Here is a 10,406-nt window from a genome sequence, read left to right as displayed (position 1 = left end):
TAGAGCAGAGGGAGAGAGAGAAGAAAGGAAAAAGCCATGAGTCAATGCCACTACTTGTCCAGGTGTAGCTAACCTGGCTAGAAAGTTTCTGTATGTTAAAGTGTCAACTTGAATTGAGATCGTCAGTATAACTATTGTTTAAAGAACAATGATCATGTGCCAAGAGCTGTCCAAAAATCACATATGTTTTATTTAGTCCCTATAACATTCCTATGAAGTCAGTACTGTATTCATCCATTTAAGGATGAAACAAACTGATTGTCATATAGGTGTAAAGTCATATAGGTAAAGATTGATGGTGCTGGGACTTGGATCTGGCCATCATGACTTCACAGCACCCAGTCTTAAGCACTACCTATACTTCCTCCCTTCTTTGTACTGTGGCACCATAGACAGCTTTAGTGTAGACACCAGGTTGTTGCTGAAGACATCACTTAGAACAGAAACGTTGTGGATGCAGAGTGACATGGTAGCATGCAAAGTAATACAGCTGCAGAGAGTGTGAGTAGTCAATTCTTATAATAAGCCTCAGAATTTTTCAAATTAGGAGAGAGTGTGTGTGACCAATTGCAGCATAATTAAGAAGAACTGCCCACTGGGTGCCAAACATCTATCAGCATTTCCAGTTAACTTTTAGAAAAAAGATGTTTCTATGTAAAGACAGGTAAACATAATATTAATTGAAGCATTGTTTATAATAGCAAAACACTAGAGACAAACAAAATATCTATTACTAGAGAGCTGTTGTGGTAAATTATAGTACACAAGGAGCCCGCGTTTTTTTTTTTTTATTTTTTTATTATTCATATGTGCATACAAGGCTTGGGTCATTTATCCCCCCTGCCCCCACCCCCTCCCTTACCACCCACTCCACCCCCTGTCTCTTCCCCCCACCCCCTCAATACCCAGCAGAAACTATTTTGCCCTTATCTCTAATTTTGTTGAAGAGAGAGTATAAGCAATAATAGGAAGGAACAAGTGTTTTTGCTAGTTGGGATAAGGATAGCTATACAGGGAGTTGACTCACATTAATTTCCTGTGCGTGTGTGTTCCCTTCTAGGTTAATTCTTTTTGATCTAACCTTTTCTCTAGTTCCTGGTCCCCTTTTCCTATTGAGTCCGCGTTCTAATAAAAATAACCACGATGGCTGGAACCAGCTGTCTTCTAGCAGACCATATGAAGGCCTGTTGTTCCAGAAACCACACTTTCCATGAACCCCTGCCTCTTCCATGAACCTCCATTTCTCCCTGACCAATTCCCACTAATCAATGGAAAGAAAGGCTGCAGAGATGGGAGGGAAGTCAGTCTGTAGGGAAAATGCAGTGCTGAGAAAAAGAGACACATCCTTCCTGTCCCTCATGGAGAGTATCCCATCTAGAGTGAAGTGACTAGTGAAGACTGAGTGTGCCTGGAGCAAGAGAGGACTGACCGTCCCCAGATATCTGTTCAGGCAGCAGACTTACTGATCTTCCCTGCTCCATTGCTGCCTCCACAAAGGAAAGCACGAGTGCAAGGAGCCAGCATGTTAGAGGCTTAGGGTAGGGTGGTGGAGGGCTCTATAGGGAGAGGGGCTGAAACCGCCCCCCTACTTCCCAGTTCTAGGTTTGACACATATAGGAGATGTTATCAATCAGGGGATTATGGCAGGAACAGCACAGCTATCAGTCAACTGAAAAAAACAGCAGATCCTGGAGGGTCACCATTCCTGGGGGAGATGCATGGGATCCCCAGGTACTGAATCTTTGTCATATCCACCTGGCTTGTTTCACTCCTGTTTATATTTTTAAGATTTCATTTGTAAAAATAGATGCTACTTTGTTCTATATTCCTTTCCAGAGCCCAAAGTCATTTTCAAATCTATTGTGTTTATTAAAACCAAATTAACTCATCTCCTTATTATTGGTTTTATAGGTGTAATTTTGTTGGTTAATTTTCCTCATATGTCTTTGAATTTGGGTTCATAGGTTTATCTTGGATAACAGATCATTCTCTCCTCTTCTTCCCTCTCTCTTTCTTTCTCCCTCTCTCTCTGCTCTCTGTGTGTCTCTGTCTCTCTTTTCTGACTCTCCTTTACTTTTCCCTCACCCTCTTTTGTCTAGTAGTTTTGGAATTGCCACCAATCCATAATCAGATATTAAAATATTGGTGTCTTGATTCCTTATGAGATACAGAAGATATTGCAGAACTAATACAGTTTGTATTCTGAATTTTATTACCATATGCATGTGTGACCTAATTAAAAAACTAATATATTTTAAAATGTGGTTGATTAACTTCCAGTGATACATAATTAATTAAAAACAAGCAGCCAAAACATACTAATTTAACATAAGAAATGGCAACTGGAGGCCACGTGTCATGGCTCGCACCTATAATCCCAGCTTTTTGGGAGATGGAGATCAGGAGGATTGTGGTTTGAGGCCAGCCAAGAAGAAAAGGTAACAAGACCCCTCCTCAACAAACCAACCAGCCATGGTTCTGTGCTTGTGGTTCCAGCTATGAATAGGGAGGAGGACCATAATTCAGACCACCCTGAGCAAAAAGCAGTACCCTATCAAAATATAACTAAAGCAAAAAAAAAAAAAAAAAAAAAAAAAAGGATGGGGGGGGGTATGGCTCAAATAGTAGAGCATCTACCTAGCAAGCATGAGGCCCTGAGTTCAAACCCCAGGAGTGCAAAAAAAAAAGAACAGCAGCCAGTCCTCTGCTTACAAGAGACCCCTGGAAGGTTGACTCCCGAAAGGGACAGGATTTTATTGTACTGTATGGTATGGTGGTGTATTTGGTGGAAGGGGATAGATAATGAGTGAATGGGCTCCCCGGAAGAAAGAATCTGGCTTTGAGAGAAAGATTGACCTTAGCTCCATCTCCAGCACAGCCTTTTTTTTTTTTTAAATAGACACTACTTTTAATCTTAGTACATAATTATACAACATAGGTATAATCCCACTCACATTTATACGATTGGAGGAACCATGTTTTGGAGACGTATACTGGTCACACAATTACCAAGAACTATAGCAGGAATTCCAAGCCAGATTTGTGTCCAGCACCGCTTTTTTTTTTTTTTTCAGTGTAGCCACATGTGGCTGCTTGAGTTTCAGTTTTTCATCATGAAGTAAAGATCTCATAACTGAAGTGAGGTGGGTTTTTTTTGAATTTTTATTTTATTCATATGTGCATACATCAGCACTGCTTTTTTATTAGCTTGTGACCTTAGCCGAGTCACTTAACTTCTCTGAGCTTCAACTATAAATGAAATGATAGCTGCATTCTCACAGAGTTATTGCTTAGATAGATTCACATGGAATCTATCAAAGTAACAAAGTATCTAACAATATCTAGAATATTCTAAGTATTCAACAAATACCCAATCCTTTCATCCTTCCTTCCTTCATTGATTTCCTCATATATGTGAATTGGTGGAGCCTTACACCACTTTCTTAATTTGGGAAGCATTTTTTGGGTTCCTACTTGTGCTAGTTAAACCACATGAGCTCAGATACAATAAAGAGACCCCAAAATGAAAATGGCTTTCACAAGATAGGAACTTTTTCCTCACTTGCATGGAAGTCTGAGTAGGTAGTCCAGGGTTGATTTGCAAACTTGGAGGTGCCTTGGTTGTTGCACCACCACCCCAAAATGTTCTTCCATCTCATGGTTCAAAATACTTCATTCAGCTGCCACCAGGAGAGGGGAGAAAAAGAAGTGGATGGTATGTGCTTTTCCTTTAGTGTATGACCCAGAAGTTGTACACCTTGCTTCTGCTCATATCCCAGCTATGAGTCACCTGGCCACACCTAACTGCAAGGAAGGATGAAAATTTTAATCTTTATTCTGGAGGATGATTCTTACCAGTGAAAGAAGAAAAGACTGGGTATTGAGAAACAATTACCCATTTCTGCCCAACTAGACTTCTTTGCTAAAGAGAGCCAACAGGTTGAAGGCTGTTCAGCATGAAGTCTCCTGGGAGCTGCAGTTGAACTTGAGGGTGACTATACTAACATGAGGGCTGGGATGAGCAGCAGGACTTGAAACCTTTCCCACCAGTGCAGTTCTCTCAAGATACTCATTTGGGACTCTCTGAGGAGGGGCTCTCTGCAGGACTCTGAAAAAAAAAGAAGCATCCCTTCTCCTTGCTTGAGTTTGGAACAAGTTGAGGAATGAAACAGAAAGAAGATAGAGGCCAGTGTATCCCCTTAATTACTGCTATAGCCTGATTGGAGAAGAGGATTTTAGGACTGGTAGCTGAAGGGCAGTGCTAATAATGAACCCCCACCTAGATCTGAGCTGCAAAGACCAAGGCAGGTATCCTGTTAGGAAGGCAGAGGCTTAGCAGCAGCTCCCTCCCAGTAAAAAGGACAATGCTGAGTCAAGCATGACCAAGTTTCTCAAATTTACCCAACAGATCTGTCCTTCATCTTCCCAGGAATTCATCAAGCAGGGAGAAGAACCAGAAATGTGCTCAGAAAAAAAATTCCTCATTGAAATCAGGACTAGGGAAAGGAAGTTCCCTTTTACCATCATGATGAGCAAAGAGTAGGGCTTAAAAATAGCAGAGCAAGCAAGACTAATGGAGTCTACAAATGTAAGAAGGAACAAAATGACAAGTCAAAAATTAGGCAGCCCTATAGTTAGATTCAAGCCCAGGTTGCCTTTTAGTACCTGTGAGGCTTTGGACGCTCCTTGAGGATGGTTGCTCAGTCTTCATTCCCTTGTCTGTAAAATGAGGAAGTAGCAGTATCAAACTCCTACAATACTTACTAAGCTAAAATAAGGTAAATCATGAAAAGCTCTTAGCATAGTGCCTGGTAGGGAATAAATACCCAGGAAACAGAAGTAGCTGTTATTATTTCTGAGAGTGAGTCAATGGCTCATGAAAGCTGTTTCTCCATATAACTTGGAAAAGAAGAAAACCTTTATCTGCTTTATGGAATTCAACAGAGATCTGAAGGGTAATAAAAATAATTGGGGAAAGACGGGGAAGAGGAAAAAGAAAAACAGGAAATAGGCCTCTGTAGGCTTGGTTGTGATTGGCTGGCATTCAAGACAATCTGGACTAGGTCTTCTTCCCCACCCCCACCCCGGGCCACTCCAAACATACACATGCACACACACACGCACACACAGACACACACACGCACACACAGACACGCACGCACGCACAGACACATACACAGCCATAGACCAGTCAAGATTGAGCCTGAGTCTGATGTCATATTCCCTGTCTCTGGAAAGGACAATGACTTTATAGACATAATTAGTAGAAGGCTACATTTTGCTGTGCAACAAATGACCCCCAAACTTCAGTGGCTTACAACTACAAAGGTTTATTTCTTGCTCACCCCTACACACATAATGTGCCAACTGTATCCCTGTGCCATGTCATCTTTATTCCAGGACCCAGCTGATAGAGCTCTCTCTGTCTCTCCCTCTGTATCTCTCTGTCTCTGAAACATTGCCAGATTTCATGGCAGAGGAAAAAGGGATCTTATAAACAACATAGTGAGCCTTCAAGCTTCTGCTCCAAAGTAGCATAACAAACTTGTCACATTGTATGAGCCAGAGCAAGTCTTCTGGTCTCAAGTTGGTAGAGTTAGAGGAGGTGACTATAGGTGGCCTGTATTCCAGTGTGCCACAGCAGATTTCCTCCCCATCCAAACTCATCTAAGAGCCAGACAGACAGACACTGAGAGATGTCCTCTCTACAATGTGGCCAGCAGTACCTGTTCTGTAACCTTACAGAAAAGGGGCAAGAATTCAAGTGAGACCACAGTTATGAATGCAGTTCGTAAACTGTAAAGTCCCACACTCTCAAGAGGGGGTTTCCTTACCAGTATGAGTGTATCATAAGGGATAATTGTGTCTTTTTGTAAAATACCTCAATCCTATCTCTGTACACAAGAATGATGCATCGACTTTATTAGTGCATAACCAGGCACTTTATTTGCCTTGCTCAGTCTTCACAAAGTACAAGACAAGGTAGGAAATGTTAACTCCACTCACAGATGAGAAAACAACCCAAATGTCCATCTACAAAGGAATGGATAAATACAGCATACAAGCATGCAATTTAGTCTTAAAAAGGTAGGAGAGCCTGATACATGCTACGCATGGATGAACCTTGAAGATATTACACTAGGGAAATAAGCCAGTCACAAAGGATGAATACTGCATGATTCTACTTCCATGAGGTCCCTAACATATTCAGATACTCAGACACAGAAAATAGAAAGATGCTTACCAGCAGTCGAGGAGAGAGGAATGGAGAGTTATTGTTTAATGGGGACAGAGTTTAGTTTTGGATTATGAAAGCGTTCTGCAAATGAGTAGTGGTGATGGTTGACAGCAATGTGTACCTACTTATGCACCAAGTTGTACATTCAAAAAGGCTCAAATGATAAACGTTATATGTATTTTACCACCAAAAGGTACATTGCAGAAAAAAGACTTCAAGCCTTTAGTGACTTGGTTCACATGACAGGTCCTTTAGCCACTGTATAAAAAGCTGATACCTGATTTTGCTAATAAACGCTTCCAGGTATAAATGTTGCTGGTTAATTGGGGATGGGGTGGGGTGGACTAGATAAAGCACTGAATTGGGAGAGACTGGGGTTTGAGATTGAGACTTAAATCAGCTGAAACCAGCTATGAGATCTTGGGTAGGTTGCTTCCCCTTTCTGGGCCTCATTTTTCCTTATGGAATGTGGATCGGTTAGCTGATCTCAAAGAGGAATCCAGTGTTTCTCACCTGAAGGGCCACAGAGTGGAGAGGGGGTTCAAGTAGGTGGGGCTTTATCCTGTCCTTCCCCTCCCAATCCATAATTCAGAACACACCACAGCAGTCATCTTTTGCAGGATTTTATGGCCTGTTCTGGTTAGACACTTTTAAAAGAGGCAGATTAAGGACACTCTGAGGTCTGGGATGTTCTGTGCTGTTTTGCTAATAAAGCTGTGAGAGTCACTCAGCAGAGGCTCTGCGATAATCCGTTCCCTCAAAGGTTAATGATCAACCTTAGACGTGGGCTGTTGGCCCCTCCTGACCTTCCAAGCAGCTGTGTCCTCCCTGCCCCGACTCCTGTTTTTTCTGCTCTGGCCCTTGTATCTGGCAGACCAGGAAGAGACCAGGACACCTTTTTAACTAGACTCCCATTATGCAGAAAAGAAAACAGAAATCCAAGAGGTTAACTACTTGCCCAGAGCACACAGCAAGTATTTTCAGAGCTGGAACCAAATATCAGATTTTGGATTCCTGATTTATTCCCTTCTCAAGACTTAAGTCCCAACTCTGCAGCTTGTCAGCTTGGAGACTTGATAATCTTCTTAATGTCTCTGAGCCTTGGTTTCCACGTCTGTGAAATAAATGTGACAGTCCCTAGTTGTTTGGATTGCTGTGAGAGATAGAAATATATATATAAAATCCTCTTCCTCCACAGTCCTGCTCCTCCTTTCCACCCTCTGCCTCCCTGAGGAGGCCAACAGAGCAGCCTTCAAGGTTGATTCTGGGCACTACAGTTGAGGACTTAGTTATGGTAGAAGGCCCAGAGTATAGTATCTGGGGTACTGTGACAAATGACACTTAAATGCAGATAGACTTGATTTTAATAAATTATTAGATTTTAAAGACTTTATCCCTCATCCCTTGGTCTTGCCAAAGATCTTTTTCCTCTCAAGAAATGGAAGAGAAGTGAAGAAAAAAGAAGCTGAATTTCCTCCTGCCTATGTACAGCAAGACCACCCTATTTGTGGATTTATCACACGAAGTTTGGACCAAGCACTGTCAAAATAAATAAATTTTAAGATTCAAAAGACACTTCAAAACCAAAAAAATTTAAATTCCCACATGAACATACACAGCTCAGTGGATGAAGAGAAGCTCCCAGTCAGCACTGCATCATTTGTCGGGTGGGTTTAAATTGTTGCATGAGCTGCTAAGTGTTTCCCTGTCCTTGGTTTTTTGACACTCTGCCTCCCTGGAAGAAAATTGTACTCAAAAAGCAAGGTAAAGTTACGGTAATCTTCCCAAGCCAAAAGAGGCACATAATGTGCTTAATTGAAGTGATAAAGTGAAAATTTGGGATTTGTTGAAAGATGCATGTCTTTAGCAAGAGTTAGGCAGCATAAGTTATGGGGAAAATGAATCAGCCATCTTCAGTATTTGAGAAAAAAGCATAAAATAAGATCTAGTTTATGTTGAGTAGTATAAATGTGTACAAAGTAATTTTGTGATAGTAATGTAGCTTATTCCATGTGCTTTCAAGTTACGGATGCTTATGCCTACTGTACAGACGGTATAGGTAAACTTGAGTAATTTTAGCATTGTGGTTTTTCTTCAGTGGTGGTCTCCTTGGAACTGTGTTACCTGAACTGGTGATGCTTCAGGAAAGAGGACTCCAAAAGGGAGGAGGCTTCTGCCTGACCCTTGGACACTGAGTTCATGATCTAGTCGCAAAAAAAAAAAAAGAATTTTAGGACACATCAAGATAGAGACCAAGAAAGTTTATTAGCAAAGCAAAGCAAAGAGAAGATAGAAAGGTAATATACAGCCCAATCATGGGTGCTGGCACATCTGATAATAGGTGCAGTGAGTGCTCTAACACCAGGGGTATTTATGGTGAAAAAGTAGGTTGGGGGTTTGACTTAAATTTACCTTAGGGATGTGCTCCCCTTTGTTCTGACACTTGGTATATCTAATCATTCTTGCTGTTACACTGTTTTATCAATTGAACCCAGAGAATTCAACATTGAACAAAAGAAGATCCTGCCAGATGCTCCCTTCAAGACAGCAAATACTTTTTGTGCACAGGAGTCATTTTGCTGGTGTACCCCCCCCCCCCGCCTCTGCCAGGATAAGTGTCTTTCTTTAAGATATCTTTGCTCAGTTTCCTGAGTGCACTAATTTGGGCAAGCAGGTGAGGTCAGAGGAGAGAGAACTGCTCATTTTCCTCATTTTTTTTTTTCCTTACTAAATGTTGCTGATTATTGAGTGAGTGTAAATACAGGGCTTAAAACAAAAGAAGATAGTTCCTGTGTGCTTTTAATCAAGCTACTCATTAATCCACTGTTTATCTTTGAATTCCTGGCTGCTGTTTCCCATACCTCATTTTCCCTAATCTGTTGTCTCAGAATCATATGCCCACAGATACCAAGGGTCTACTGTATTCATTTCAGGTTTGATATACTTAATGTCTGACCTTCCTGGCCCTGAGCAAAAGAGGAAGGGTGCTATTTTTGGTGGCTTTGCAGCTTTATGCCTGGTGTAAGTATGACAAAATGTAAAATTGTTTATCTATAACTAGACCCAGGAGAGCTGGGCTTCGTGGAGCAATCAGTAATGCCTCCATGCAGCCTCTCATGTGGGACAGTAGTTAGGGTCACTGCCAAAACCATTGGGAAAAGTGACTTCCTGCTCACACGATTCTCAAGTCTATTCTGGTGTCAAAATGGAAAGCCCAGTGGAGCAGAGCATTTCAGAAGTGCTCCACCAGAGGGGGTAGCAGATCCACGCCAGGTCCTCTCGGCAGCCAGCTGGCCAGTAGTGTCCCGTGCCCACACACATCTGGTTTTGCAACAGCATTCCCTTGGCCTCTTTGTTACTTCCTTTCTTTTCCAAGCCCAGGAGGAAGTGGAGAATTTTCAGTGTCAGGTGGACTGGGATTAAAATCCTGGTTCTGTCATTTGCTGAGATCTTGGCAAATTACCTAGCATTCTGAGCTGTGTATTAATAATTGGTGACTTCCCAAACTGGGGATCACAGAATTATAGGCTGTTGTCACAAAGGGAGCTTTGAGATCAGCCAGTAGAGCCCCTACATTTTATGGACAAGGACCGTATGACCCAAGCTTGACCAGAGCCCACATTTCTCAGCCTTGGGCTGGTGTTCTCTCCAACATGGATCTTCTCTCCAACATGCATGAAGCATAAAGAGCACTCGTCAATGAACAAGTGAATTTGAAAAGACAGGAAGCCCTTTTAACCAACAAGCTCATGGAGCCTTCTTTTAGAGAAACGATTTTGGACCCAGACAAAACCACACCACCATCACTTGGCTTGGGTAGTTGTTCACTGGAGCAAGTTACTTGATCTCTTGCCCCTTGGTGTCCTCATCACAATTGTGGGAAGCACAATATGAAGATAAAAAAGTACCTACATCATATCACAGGGTATTGTGCAAATCCAGTAAGTTGGTGCCGGTCATGCTCAGCCCAGTGCCTGGCACCTCACAGGCATTGAGTAATTATTAGTTCTTAAAATCTAGGTCACATAAGCTTTCTTGGCTTTCATGGTTCATAAAGTGGGGACTTCTCATAGGGTTGTGGAGAGGATTAAATGGTGCAAATATAAACCCTCCGCACAGGACCTGCTTCCTGGTAATAATACAAAATACAATAGATAATAGTAAATAC

This window comes from Castor canadensis, chromosome 13, assembly GCF_047511655.1.
Source record: "Castor canadensis chromosome 13, mCasCan1.hap1v2, whole genome shotgun sequence".
In the NCBI taxonomy this organism is placed as follows: Eukaryota; Metazoa; Chordata; class Mammalia; order Rodentia; family Castoridae; genus Castor; species Castor canadensis.
Note: the sequence above shows the minus strand (reverse complement) of the source record.